The sequence below is a fragment of the Perissodus microlepis genome, chromosome 23 (assembly GCF_051167445.1).
Source record: "Perissodus microlepis isolate ML-2025 ecotype Zambia chromosome 23, ASM5116744v1, whole genome shotgun sequence".
Lineage (NCBI taxonomy): Eukaryota > Metazoa > Chordata > Actinopteri > Cichliformes > Cichlidae > Perissodus > Perissodus microlepis.
Genome location: NC_140482.1, coordinates 5934786 through 5950456, shown reverse-complemented (window position 1 = coordinate 5950456; position 15671 = coordinate 5934786). Strand labels below are relative to the sequence as shown.

General features: G+C 40.1%; 1 long non-coding RNA gene across 1 annotated transcript in view; it reads right to left on the bottom strand.

Moving 5' to 3' along the window:
* Window positions 1-324: 324 nt before the first annotated feature.
* Window positions 325-15671, bottom strand: part of LOC146360863 (uncharacterized) — a 118955-nt gene continuing 103608 nt past the window's right edge. The window contains exon 3 of the long non-coding RNA XR_014799452.1: window positions 325-1345. This is a non-coding gene — a long non-coding RNA (uncharacterized LOC146360863). The remainder of the gene's footprint in view (window positions 1346-15671) is intronic.

The following is a 15671-nucleotide window of genomic DNA, read 5'->3' as shown; positions in this document are numbered from 1 at the left end:
GGTACAGCAACTGCTCCAGTACAGCGACTGGGAGGAGGAGGTAATTTATGAATAATGAAAATGTGAATACATTCAGATCAAAGAGAAAGTTGTGGAAAAGATTTTTGGATGAAATCCTAATGTTTTGGAATGGCACAATAGAAAAACTTGGAATGTTTCAAGTATATAAGCATATAAACATAAATATAACTTCAAGTTTGTTTCTGAATGTGATTTACAGTAAAATGTGATTAAAACACCACTTTTGATCTAGCCATCTCTAAATTTCAAGATTGATGAATCTATACTGCGATTTATATGAAACCCATGAATTGCAATACTCTTCTTCACTATAACAGTAACGATTCATAATAAAAAACATAGCTAAGGGAAGAAATCACCTAAGAAATTTCCTGTTAAGCAGTTCATAGACTATAATACGGTGGTTAGCACTGTTGCCTCACAGCAAGAAGGTCCTGAGTTCAATTCCACCATCAGGCCCAGGTCTTTCTATGTGGAGTTTGCATGTTCTCCCCGTGTTTGCGGGGGTTCTCCCCGGGTACTCCAGCTTCCTCCCACAGTCCAAATGCATGCTCTTAGAGGAGATAGGTTAATTGGAAACTCTAAATTGCCCATAGGTGTGAATGTGAACACGAATGGATGTCTCTGTCTACGTGTTAGCACTGCGACAGACTGGTGACCTGTCCAGGGTGTACCCCGCCTCTCTCCCTAAGACAGCTGGGATAGGCCGCGACTATGAAAAGGATAAGCGGAAGCGAATGGATGGACAGACTACAATATGACATCATTTGTCTACATGCACAACCGCACCTGTAGTCAACCTCTTATTGAACAAACAGTGTGTTTCAGATAATAATAGCCATTCATACTAAAAGCATGGCGTATGCCATAGATAAACACTATCATGAATGTAAACATGGCTCTCCTGCCACCCTGCATTTCATTGGTCTTGAACATATAACTCTTCCAACCAGAGGGGACAATTTGTCTAACCTGTTTTCTCAGAGAGGGATATATTGGATTTCAGTGCTCAACATAACCTGCTGGTCTGAAAGATGATTCTACTTTCTTGAGGAAAATGCCGATTGGGCATAAAATTGTGACTACCTGCCTAATTTTGTGTTGTTCCCCCTTTTGCTGCCAAACAGCCCTGACCCGTCGAGGTATGGACTCAGATGTGGTATCTGGCACCAAGATGTTAGCAACAGATCCTTAAAGTCTGTAGGCTGTGAGGTGGGGCCTCCGTGGATCGAACTTGTTTGTCCAGCACATCCCACAGATGCTCGATTGGATTAAGATGTGGAGACCCGTTGTTGTGCTCCTCAAACCACTCCTGACTGGGGGTCTGGGGAGGGAGATGGGAAAAAAAGACATACTTTGGAAGAGGGGCAGAAATTCATGTGATTATAAACACATGGAGAGTGAAAGGAGGTGAGGGAAGAAGAAAGGCTCAGTGCATCATGGGAAGCCCCCAACTTCCAAACCAGCATTTACGATAGAATTCATTAGTAAACATGGTTTCTGTAACTTGCACAACTGTGAAGGCAAACTTAATGCTGAACAGAAGGCTTTTAGAGCAGAACAAACACATCCAAGTAATGTGCTTGTCATTGAAGTGCCTTCTTGATTTAAGCTAGATGACATCAAACCATATAATGCATGCATTTCCACTAATAACACCAGAAAATACAACAAAGGAGGCCCTGAACTGGTGAGCACCTGGAATCTCATGTAAAGCAAGGATAGGAAAATAGTTTCCCTTCAGATTTACAGCTTAATCTCCTCAGTTCCCAAATGCTAAGAGTAATTTTTTTTTCAGAAAATGGGGTATCCATAATTTCTGTCCCAATGTTATTAATATGTTGCAAATGTAAAAAGAGCATATCTTTAAAAAAATAAATAAAATCACAACTTCTTTTAATTCTTATTTTTTTATATTTCTTTCTTTCTTTTTTTTTTTTTTACATCTTTTGAACATTTTCTTAACTATTTTTTTGAAAATAGGATTGCAATTGCTCTGTAATTCAAGCTGATAACAGCAGCTGTCCTCTACGTCTGTAAGGAAGTGTAGTTTGATAAAAAAAAATCCCCACTGAAATGGCAGGAAATGGTAATAAGTGTTAAGGGTGCTGAATAATAATATAAAAAAACCACCTACTCTTTACTCTATATAAACGCTGACCAGTATGATGTTGATTAACAATTCATTTTGACACATAATTATTTCAAAATAAAACAAGAAAACGCTCTCTGTGGGTGACAGTTTTTCATGTTTATAATAAGTTTGTTTGAGCCAAGTCATTAGCTCTAACAGCGTAGATTTGGTTTTCAGCTTTTCAATATTACCTACTTTAAATTTACCCCATGCTACGTGTGTGCATGTGTGTGTGTATATCAAAATTTATCCAGTAGAAATGTAAAATGTGTGGCGTAGCTCCTCAGCAGGAAAAAAAGTCAGGAAAAATGACTTTTAATTCTCCTCATCTCACACTTTGTGGGGCTGGAGGACGTCCTGCGGGGCTTATGTGTGCGCATGCACTCACACACACATGGCCAGGTCAAAGCCCCGAAGCTTCTGTGGCAACTTGGAGGGCCAGAATAATGACTTCCATAATGTCTCCCTACAGCGAAGCAGAGTGAGAGAGAGTTGCTGAGGAAGAAAGTGAGAGAGAGGAGAGAGAGCACTTTCCTTTCCATAGCTGTAGGAGTCCTATTGTCGCTCGCCCTGCGGGAGCTTTTAGTCCTCGGCTCCAACTTATCGGCTGTCCAGCCATGTGGGGTTGGTGGCTAAGAGGGCGTGGGAGTGGGGGGGGATTGCTACAGTAAAATGCCCTGGCCGTGCAGGGCTCAGAGGCTTATTTTTTTTCTTTTTTGGTTGGTTTGAGTGTTGTGTGAGCAGAGAGGTCAGAACTACAGTCGATCAGCCTCCCTCCCTTTCTTTTCATCACCACCCGATTGATCTATTTTTCAGTTCTCTTGCTGTTGTGACTTTACTGCAGTTCAATATGTGATTTTTAATATCATAGACACCTGCCAATTGAGCATTGGGAAAGAGCACTGGTGGACACAAACACTGCTAGAAATGAAATTATGTGAATTATGTGTTTTTTACACCTTGGAAATAACAAGAGAGAGGAGACTTCCAGCACAAGGCCTATGCACAGCTGAGACACATCTTTATATGAGTAATAATATTACTGTGTCATTGTTGGGATGTAATACTGCTCTCACTGTCTTGATATTTCTATCTCTTAACTAGGTACAGTTTTGCGTTAAATCATAGTTTTAGGTTAATGTAAGAAAAAGAGGGTTAAAATAATACCTGCTGTTATTGCCATAAAAAGATAAAGATCCAGATTGTGCTCATCTCGCTTTTTAACCTAACCATATGTACAGAGGCTTAATAATTGATTCTGGGTACTGCATAGTGACTTTACCAAACTTTAATAGGCATAAATGGAGTGCAGAATTAAAACTAGAGAACAAATGCTGAGACCTCCCAAAGCTACAACGTTTTTTGTGTCGGTGTTCTTTGTGGGCAGAGGTGAACTGAAGGGTGTATTATGGAGGTGACATGAATGGATTAGCGAGCTATATTGAGCTTAAAGTCAGAGTTTTCTGTCATGAAAGTGTCTCTCTTTTTACCAGCTGAAAGTGCTGCGTTTTCACGGATTCTTTGATTTACAGTATGTTTTAAGTATAATATAGATCAGGGGTGTCAAACTCAATTGCACAGGGGGCCAAACCTCAAGGTACACTTTAGATCGCGGGCGAAACAAGATAAAATTTATTGAACACACTAAAACAATGTTTTTTAAACATAAATATGAATAAAAAGAGACAGGAATATAAATCCAGAATAAATAAACTTAAAAAAATAAACTTTAACTTTAAATATTTTGCTCTCCATAAAAATATATCCTGTCAAAATTATGCAAGTTAGAAATATGAACATGCTGCCAAAAACCCCAGAAAAAATAAATGAAAGCATACACAAGGTTGGAGCTGCATGTAGACGGAGCTGGGGCGTTGCTTCAGGAATGGAACTAATAAACTCTGCGGGCCATTCAGTGTCGTACTTTGCCTTGAGTGTCCCATTAGAATGCAGCTCCATCTGAATCTGCACAGGTGCAGTTTCCATGTCGACTGTAAATGGGTTGTGAAGCAGCTCGAAATTCTCATTTTGTGCTTCAAAGTCACCAACTCAGTGCGCTCAGTTTATCAGCAAAGTGCGCGTTTGGGAACACTGTTGCGCTGACTTGGTTCAACATTACTTGGCAACAGGGAAAGTGAGGCAAGTTGCACTGGTGCATTTGTGACAGCCTCACTTGAAATGCCTTCACTGCATCATACATGCCATGTCCATGAACTGACAGATTTCCTTGCTGAGCTCAAAAACTCTATTGAGAACTTTTCCCCAACTCAGCCAACGGACCTCTGTATGATAAGGAATGTCGGCAAACTCTGAATCTATTTCCCACATAAAAGACTGAAATTGACGGTGATTTAAACCTTTAGCTTAGATAAAATGTACGGTTTGCGTCATGGTGATCACTACATGCTCCAGTTTTAGGACTTTACCACACAGCGTTTCCTGGTGTATGATGCAGTGATATGCTGTTAACTCTCCGGTACAGTTCTCCTGCATCTTTACTCGCATCCTGCCGACTAGTCCACTTTTTTCACCACACAACTGCGCGCCATCTGTTGTAAGTCCAGCAAGTTTGTCCCAGAGCAGTTTCATGTCGGTTACACTTTGACATACGTTTCTGCTCAGGCTCACATCTGCCAAAATCTGCGTTTTGTCTGGACACAAGACGTCGCACACCATCATGCAGCTCTTCAGAGTGGTACCGGGCTGATTTGGCTCCTCTGCTACAATAAAACTTGCTTTCACAACAGGTTCACTTTGTGATTTTGCTCTGGTGAAAAACGTCTGCTGAAATGTTAGATTTTTCTTTAGCTCTTCTACTTTCTGTAGTTTCTGCTCTGCTTTAGGTTTTTCAGCTTATCCTGATGTTTGTCTGGTAATGCGGTCTTAAATAAAATTCCTTAATTACAGCCACATTAGTTCCACTAATAAGACACACGGGTTTACCGGCAATGTTTGTAAACATATATTCAGCCTCCCACTGGTGCTGAAAGGCTCTGTTCTGTTTTCAGAATCAACTTTTCTCTTGGCCATTGTGGGGGCTAGCTTCACAATAACAGAAGTTTGACTTGATTGACGCGGGAATGTTCCCAGCTAGCCTAGCGCTCGGCAAGGAGGCTGCAGCGCTGTATTATGGGATCTGTAGTTTGTGTGTTACTAGCGCCTCATATCGCATAACAATAATAATAAATCTATATAAAATGATCTTGCGGGCCAGATATAAATGTCGGCCGGTCCAGATGTGGCCCGCGGACCTTGAGTTTGACACATAGATAAACTGTCAATAGATGATAAAGTAATAAGAACATATCAGCATTGCTCCTTTTAGTTTATTGTTCTTAACCACATTATTGGTTTGATAAAGATTTCATATAAAGCAAGACTTTAAAACCTTTCCTGAAATTAAATGCACAGAACCAGAGATTTTACAACAATTGATCTTATTTGACAGAGACTTTTGTGTTGTCCTGCTATTTCTGAAAATTTAGTAGGAAATGTGTTCTTCGTCTTCTTTTTATTATTGTTAATCATTTTGGTGGTTTTTCTCTGACTAGAACTTCTTTTTATGGGAAAAAAATCCTCTATTTAAAAAAAAACGTAAAAATTTGCAAAACCTGGAGTTTATATGAACCCAAAATAAACACACTATTCCCCTAGTATTTGTGTTCATAACGAAAGTATATGACAACTTAGTAATATTTCGCTTACTGATACCTATTACAGTGCCTCAACAACAAACAAACTCCTCTTTTCAGTACCAGCAGTTACCCTTTAAGGTAGTTTACAGAGAAGGGCTGTAAGTAAACACTGTTCTCATTGGTTGGGTGTAAGCATTCAGCTGTGCAAGCATGAGAAGCTTTCATGCAGTGTGTGTGTGTGTGTGCATCTGATCAGATGATTATTTCTCGACAAGATAAGCGGGTGAAATGGAGACTCTGTTGACCGCTATTCAGGTAATCAAAACACACACACACACACACACACACACACACACACACACACACACACACACACACACACACACACACACACACACACACACACACACATAATTCATGCCACGTCATGCCAGATTGCATTACCTGTCCCTTTTCATAGACACATAATGAGATCATGGAAACCTTAAACGGATGGTTGGGACAAGAAAGAAAGATGGAAATTAAAAAATATGTTAAAAGAAAAAGAAGAGAGGTCAAATCACAGAGCATAGATGAAAAGTTTAAGATATCTAAAGTTTCTAGATTTTAAAAAAAGAATGAATAAAATGCTCTTAAATTGTTGAATTATCCTAATGAGTAATTTTGAAATATCTAACACTTCATTAATGTTAAAAATTCAATAACTTTGTCGTTAAACTGTTTGCAGTTCTGTTTATTTAATAGGATGGAGAGAAAGTGATAAGTAAATATGAATAGAGTGAGATGGAGATAAACAGAGAGGGAAATCTGGCTGCCTGTCGGCTCAGTTCACTGTGTCAATTTGTCCAAACAGAGGAAACTCAGGTTGCATTGCAGGGCCAGGTAACACGAGCTCTGACAGACCACACCTATGCAACATTGATCCCGCTGCTTTACAAGCAAACGCTTGCAAATACAGTAAATGTATAGTGTGGCTGGTTTTCATGCCAGTCTAAAGATGACAGATTTTAAAGAAATCACTAAAATCTATAACTGGCATTGACTTTAAAGAAAAGAAGAAGAGAAAGTCAGATGTTTGAAAATATTAAACTTTATTAGACAGCTGGAAAAAAGACTTTGGACTTCAAAAAACAGGAAAACATCAACATTATTGTTATTATTTTACTGCTTTTAACCCCCCCCCCCCCCCCCCCATGCACTTGTCATAATTGGTTGGTCCATTAGTCGGCTTGCCACAGTGCTGCTAAGTGCGACAACAACAAAGTTTGAAAAAAGACTTTGAATAGCAGGATATGTAGCTCCTGATGTAGAAGTACAGTGGGGTTAAATGTGGGTACAAATTGGGCAGCCTGTTCTACCTCAGCCTCTTACCTAAGAAACTTTACGGCACTGGAGAGATGCTGTATTTCTCTGTCTGTGTGGAAATTTGATGTTTTCATATCACAGATGGTGATCAGAGGGACTGAAATGTGAGTCTTACAGGTAAAACATGAGACCTGACATGTACATTAGGCTATTATAGGAGTTTAGTGGGTGGCAGCTGTTCTGCTTAATGTGCAGGACTTACTGTAGAGCGAGTGGTTCAGGGACCATGAGTAATGCCGTTTTTCTTCTTATTCTCAGTAGGGATGCACTGACTCAACTTTTTTCCAGCTAACAGTTGTTATTTATTAGTAAAATAATAAATGACAAACAGCCCTAAAATGAATAAAATACATAATCTCAGCAATTTTTAAACATGTGCAAACATACATGGAAATACAGAATATAAAGGCAAAACAATTCTGACAAGCTTGAAAGTCAATATCTGCCAAGACCACCTCTATTCTTCAGCACAATCTGAACTCTCTTAGGCAGCTTTCTTGTCGTGTCTTTAAGTAGTCTTAAAGGAATAGTTCTCCAGGCTTCTTGAAGGACATTCAAAGCTCTTCTTTGGATGTTTTGTTCTGTTGTCTGTCAACATGATCCCACACTGCTTTTAATAATGTTGAAGTCCGGGCTCTGGGGAGGCCAATCCATGACTGATAATGTTTCATTGTCTGTTTTTTCTATCCAGGTTTGCTTTTGATCATCGTCATGCTGAAGATCCTTTTCCAGATGATATTGCATAAAACCTGATGTTACTTTTCTGAATTTTAACCAAAAATGTCAAATTTTAATTCCTCACTGCATAACACCTGCTGTCATTTTGTACAATTTGGGATGACTTGCCTTTTACCCCTTTCCCCTTCTTTATGAATGGAGTGTGCAGGATACACCGATATCTGCTCCTGTGTGCAAGGAGGAACAGGATGAGCAATGCCAGAGCTACAACATGACTACCAGCAGGACACTGGTGTGAATGTCTCTGACCAAACAATCAGAAACACTTTATGAGGGTGGTCTGAGAGCCCAGTGTCTTCTAGTGGGCCCTGTGCTCACTGCCTGGCATTGGCATTTGGCACATTCTGAATTGGCATGTCACATTCTGGCACCCTGTGTTTTTCACAGATGAGAGCAGGTTCACCCTAAGCACATGTGACATAAACAATATTTTGCTGCCTGTAACATCAGTGAGCATGACTAGTTTGGTGGTGATGATCTGGGGAGGCATATCCATAGAGTGATGGACAGACCTCTATAGCCTAGGCAACAGCACCATGGCTGCCATTAAACATCAGGATGAAATCTTTGGACAGTTGTCACACGCTACGCTGGTGCAGTGGGTCCTGGGTTCCTTCTGGTATACAGCAATGCCTGGACACATGTTGTGGTATGCGGACAGTTCATGGAGGGTGAAAAAATTGATACCACTGACTGGCCACCACGCTCACCTGACCTAAATCCAACAGAACACTTCTGGGACATTACGTATTCATTCATCTGATGCCACCAGGTTGCACCTCAGCCTGTCCAGGATCTCAGTGATGTCCAGCTCCAGATCTGGGAGCAGATCCTCCGGGACACCATCCATCATTTCATTAGGAACACCATTTTGGACTAGCCAGCCACATCATTTTAAGTCTTTGAATTCAACCCTCTGTCGGTTGATAATTTTCATTTCATGAATATTTCCGCATGATATTTTTTCCCATTGAGATCTGAGTATTCCTTTCATTTTTTTTTTACATTGTATTCCTTGCTGTCCTTAGATAGCAGCATCAGATCAGAAAACACTTTACAGTAAAACATTTTGTCGTGTCATTTGGAGGCGTTTTTTTCGTTGTTGTTTTATTAAAATTGGTACAGGCAGTAACAGCTATCGCAGCAAAAAACGTGATTGAGCGGAGATCTTGGAAGTGCAGTGCATAAGCACCTCACCAAAAATAACCCACGATCTTGAAGATTAGCGGTTTCATCTGCCTGCGTGTCTTTAATCTCAGTGTCGTGTTAAACCGGAATGCCAAACCTGGCAGACGGCTCCTCTGATGGATTTCAGACATCACAGCAGTGGAGACAAGGTGGCTTCCTGGACACATTTCTGCAGCTGCCTGCACGCTTCATTATGCGGCTTATTCTCCTCATATTGCCCTCGGTTAACACGCTGATGCAACAGTCAGCAAGCTCACTCTTTCACTCCTCTTCCCTCCTCTCTCTACTCTGTCCTTTCTTCTTTCTCAGTGACCTCCTTCCATGTTGCCTCCTTTCTTTTAGCTCTCCTTCCTCCTTTTTACACTCTCACCATTTGTTATTTCTTTTCCTTACTCCAAATTTGTATTATTTTTTCACCATTAAAAATCATGGCGTTTCTACAACTATTCAGTAGCTCTATATTTTTTCATCTTTCCATCTTTTTGCTCTCGTCTGCTTTCCTTTCTTGTCTGTTATCCATGTGTAACTTCATTTTCTTATAACATTGCCCCTCCCTCTTTATTTTCTGTCTTTAACGTCTTCCCTTCTTTAAAAAAAGTTTTTCTAGTCTTTTAAATTTATTTTATTACAGTCCTTCCTTCCTTCTCTTCTCCGTATGCTTCCTTTAATTCTTTCCCTCATTTCTGACTCTCTCTCTCTTTTCCTTCATACTTTTTTTCCTGTTGGAATGTGTGATGAGCCTCCAGCTAATCCCATCCCTAAAGCACCTTAGCAACGCTCGCTAAGGGAATTTGAAGGGAGCTACACAAAAAAAAAAAAAAAAAATCACATATATACACACAGACATGCACAAAGCCCAGTGAGCAGCCCCCTATTGGCAGCAAGTGGATCCGGGGATGCACTAATACATCTTCAAATGTGCTTTTTAAAGCGTTTGGAAAAGCTCTGTCGTTAGGCGATAACTCCCCACCGGTTAAAGGATGGATGCTCCCGTTGTGTTTCAGCACTGCTTTTCCCTCCCTCTGTTTTTTCTCATCCTTCCACATCCCTCACCATCACCCCCCCTCCCCCAATTCTTCTTCTCATCTCCACCGACCAAGTTGTCTACTTTAAAGACAAAAAAAAAACAAGAAAAAGTTTGTGTCTAAACAAGAGCCACGTTGTCTAAAGTTTCTTCATGAGGATGTTTGACACGACTGTAGAGTCGGCGGGCCGTTTGATGTCTTGCTTTTGTTCTTCCTATTAGTTTATTCTTGCGTTTTAAATATTCAAAAGATGCACCAGCTGTCATAAGGTGCAGGTTAAATGATTACGTGAAACTGGTCGCCGGTAATGACAAACCCACAAAAAACCAACTCCCCTCAGCTCTGTGGAGCAGCAGTTGGTTTATTCATCTGCAAACAGCAGATGCGGAGTCACAGTAAACATTTCTAAGCATTTAGAAGCTAAAGTGCCAAATGAATGAATAATAGATTAGCCTGAAATATCACTTTAACTCCATCAGCTTTCACTGTTGTGTGCACAACTTGTTCTACCGGCCCTGTGTTGCTTCGAAATATTTATTCCATGAAAACGGTGTGATATAATGAGGTTATGCAAGAAGCTTCCTGCGCCTTCCCTTTATGTACAAGGTGTTCTTTGGTGTCGGCGCCCTGACACACCAGATGTGGCAATAACAGAATCAGTCACAAGTTTAACAGCTTCCCAATTTTTTGCGTGTTGGTTAGAGTTAAGAGTTTGGTCTGGGGTAAAGTGCACAACATGAAGAATGCTGCAGTGTTCACATACTTTGTGTGTATCCACAAAGTTTAGATCAAGGTTGAATAATCCCTCATCAGCACTGCAGTATTTTCTTGCTGGTTTTTGTATTTGCTCATTCACATCTTAATAAACATGATTTATTTTTACTGATCAGACATGATATAAATAGGGAGTAGGTTAAGATATTTTTAAAATCAACATAGAACTTTTCTCCATTGTTATCACGGTTTGTTTCGAGTCTGCCAATTTACATCATGTCAGCTCTATAAATACCCTGAAGGTGCTGTTTTCCAAGATGGACTTGGACAGTAGATGTACAGGTATAATTTCTGTTTACTGTGCTGTGCAAAACTCTTGAGCTGTTGAACTCTTAGGGCTTTCTTGTGATTTCTTTAGGAGTAGTCTTCAGGAATAGTTCTCCAGGTTTGTTGAAGGACCTTCAAAGCTCTGCTTTGGATGTTTCTGCCTTTTGTTCTGTTCTTTCTCAACATGATCCCACACTGCTTCAATAATGTTGAGGTCCAGGCTCTGGGGAGGCCAATCCATGACTGATAGTGCTCCACTGTGTATTTTTCTATCCAGATTTTACTGCACTGGCAGTGTGTTTGGGATCATTGTCATGCTGAATGAAAATGAAACTGTTGTCAGTCAGCTGCTTCCCACATGGTATTGCATGATGGATTCCTTTACTTTTGACAAGCTCCCCGACACCACTGGCTGAAATTCTGCCCCATACTGTAAGAGAGCCTCCACATTTTACAGAGGCCTGCAGACACTCTCTCCTGACATCCTCTGCACATATCGATAATTGATTTGATTTAATTTGATTTGAATCAGAAACTTCACATTTGGATGAATCTTTCCAGTTGCCACAAATTTTCAGTCCAGTACTTGTGTAACTTGGCATTCCTCAGCCTTTTCTGCCTGTTTCTCCTTTCTGATCTGGAGGGCCAACAAAGTTCCTTGTGATACAAAATAAAGTGGCTTCTTTGCTTTCAGTTTTCTGTTATTTGTACACACATCACTGGTTCATTCTTTGCCTTAGGTGCCTTTTTTATACCTAACATAGGTCAGTGTTAAATGGCTTAACAAACAAAAACATTCCTCTGAAAATGGTCAGATACAAGGACTGGACTTGCAATCCTTGCACCTCTCTGCATTGAAGCATACTTGTTATTAATCTCTGGCTCTCTTCCACAACTTGTCTTTTGTCCTGCCTTCCTTCCCTCACCCCCAGCTGGTCGCGGCAGATGGCCGCCCCTCCCTGAGCCTGGTTCTGCCAGAGGTTTCTTCCTGTTAAAAGTGTGTTTTTCCTTCCCACTGTCGCCAAAGTGCTTGCTCATAGGGGGTCATATGATTGTTTGGGTTTTCTCTGTATATTATTTGTATTCATACTGTACATACTTCCCAGACTTACCTGAGTTCATAGGTCAGTTCAAGTGTTCACGTCATAAAGAAACATCATGTATAGTAGAAACTGAGGAATCAGCTTTTCTTGTTTAGCACAGGGCTGGACAGAGGTAGGCACTGCGCTATAATTATGGTTTTACCTTCTAAATTCAGTGTATTTTCATGTACATTCAAACCTGAAGCAAAGAAGCCAGGTTAAAGTGAAAATATGCTATGTTCAAATTTGGTCTAATCACAGTAAACAGATTAAGCTATATAGGTGATACGATTAGTGTGTGTGTGTGAGTGTGTGTGTGTGTGTTTGCACACGCTCGGATTCTGAGGCTATAATGAGAATCTGTAAATACCCTCAAACTGAATCCCTCTCCATGTTTAATCTGAGTCCATAACTACTGGCTGCCAACACAGATCATCCCCATGCACTCACACAAACACACATATAAACACACACCTACACACACACACACATGCACGCTCACAATCGCAGCAAAGACAACAATATCAATATTCAATATGCAACATCCACAAATGACACAAACAGGAAAACCATGTATAGATGACACCACATATTCTGACAGATTATTCTCTCACTCACACACACACACACACACACACACACACACACACACACACACACACACACACACACACACTAGAAGGCCTACATAAGTGGATCAGGGAGGTGGGTGTGTGTAGGAAACTTCAGCCAGGCTATCGCTAACAAGCATGCTCCCCTCTCTTTCCCTGTCTCTCTCTCGCTCTTTATACAGCAAATCCCTCCACTCCACGCCAGAGATTAGCATATTGTTTTACCCAAATGCACACACACACACACACACACACACACACACACACACACACACACACACACACACACACACACACACACACGCACACGCACTCTCTGCTACTGATTATGAACATGTAGCGTTGCATTGCCCCAGATGCATGGACACTGGAGGGAAATGTTCACTCACATTATCACGAATTAAAAGTTAGAATTAAAAAAGTCGTTCCTCTACCGTAACAGAAGGGGACAGTAACATTTTTTCCCCTCTTTGGAGACTTTTTAGTAAGCGACATCACACACTGCTGGGTAGATAAACAGTAGGGTGTTTTTTACTTAATCTTTCTGAGCAGAGACACTCTCTAATGGCACTAAGAACTGCAAAGTAAACAGCTTTAATAAAACAGCTAATATTAAAAACAAACAAACAAAAAATGCATTATATCCTTTAATTTGGCAATAATGATCATTTTACAGTTTGGGTCTTATTTTGATTGTGTTAGTAAGCATCCCTGTCAGCTATAATAAGGTTGTAATTACAAAGTTGAAGTTGCAGATACGTGAGAAACATGTGAAATATTACTGTGTAGATTTCATTCACCCGTGAGTTTGACCTTCAGAGTAATTGGTTTTGATGACCCAGGCTCCACTGTTTCTTTAGACTTCTTTCATCCCTGTTATGTTAACATAACTGTTGGTCTGAACTATGAGCTGAGCTGTAATAAACTGGGAACATTGTTTAAAGTGACCGTGAATCAGATGTTAGCGTTAGTTGAGATTGGAAATGCGACAAACTGCAAACTAATGGTAAAGTGCGTCTTCTCATCATTAGCCAGGTTGGCTACTTAATATATAGGTTCACAGGCTGGTGTCTTCCAAAATATTTCACAGAACAAGCCTTCATTCTGTCTGATGGCCACCAGATGGTGATAGCTGTGGTTGTAAAAGTACTTCCGGTCCTATGGAAGTCTACAGGAAAACAGCTTTGTGACTGGATAAACACTTTCCTGCTGAGTTTAAGGACTCAGTCACTCGCTTTAGATCATATTGAATTAAATAAGTTTATTTTGTAAATGTTTGTGATACCACGTTGGAAAATGGAGCACTGTCTGTGGAATAAAATCACACGCTCATTGGCTAACAAGCCATTCTTTTTTTTTCCATCAACCTTTTTTTGAAAGATGGGGATGGTGGAAACTTATGTTGAGGCTTCAAAACAAGACTTCAAAAACCAATAGATGACATCATGGTAGCTAACGTGTTGTGTACTGTTTATCCCACAATAGTGCCATTTCAACTGTATAAGAAAAACACAGTTGGCTATGAAAGTACTGTATTTGAGATGGATGAGTCATAATTGAGTTGCAAAAGCCAAAATGCAATGCACGTGGCCATTATATTTGGGAGACCTTTGTTCCTCTGGTTAAATGCTTCCAGTGGGTAATCTTCTAACAATCTGTGTCCCATCACTAAAATAGAATGTTAACATTTTAAATAAATGGTCTGCTGTCAGCAGTGATATAAAAACACTTTTTCATAAGGAATTTCATAAGGAATTACGTTTACGTTTGAGTGCATGGGACAATCAATTTTCGAAAATCGTGTCATTCTGCTGGTACTGATGACTAGATTTTTGAGATTGTGACATCCCTAATGTCACTACTGATTTAAAGTCCACTAAAAAGTCAAAGTCTTTAGGATGTTTCAGCTGTACACATGCTGAAAAAAAGATCAAATCATTCATAGCATGTGCAGAGTGGCAGCATTTAACAGAACTGAAGAACTAATGCAGTTTGGATGCAGTGAGTCTTGGTGCTCTGCCTCTTTTCCCTCTCTTTAGTGCACACACACACACACACACACACACACACACACTGCTCTGACAGACAGCCTAAGTAGTGCGACTAATGGCTCTCTGCCCTGTGTCTTACCTTGGCTACTGTGGGTCACCATGTTATAATGAGTGCATGAACTGCCTGTAGAGGCTGCACAATCACTTACACACATATGTACGCACACTCCTTATATTCACAGTCCAGTTTGGGGAGGTGACTTATTTAGGCCTTTTTAGGGGAAAAAAGAGCATTGTGCTCTGGTGTGTTAGTCTATAAATCACATGTTTTATATTACTTTAAAGTGTTCACAACACTGATAAAATATGTGCATTTTGTTAATTTCAGGTAGATAATGGTTCCCTTTTTTTCCCCCAATAAGGTTGTGTTTGGCCATGCTCTGTACTGTTGTAGTTCCTGTACCTGCATCACCGTGCATTGTAACAGTTAGGGTTTCTAGCACAACTCCACTTACTTGGAAGGATACGACACAAAGAACAATCAAACACAATTAATATGGAGAAAACAAGCAGTGAAACAGCAAAAATCGGATAAGGTTTAGCTTTAGCTTTACTTTGATTATACATAAGATTATGTGACGTTATGATTGATTTGTACATAACTGGGCATGAATAACTTATTATATTATATTATGTTACAGCATATTTCTAATTAGGTAGCTCACTCTCTTTCTCTTGATCATACTTTCTTTAACGATATAACACAAGATGTTTACAGACAGAATGACATGCACACAGTCAAATGCTACCCAAATCATAACCCCTCAGTGGACGAAACTA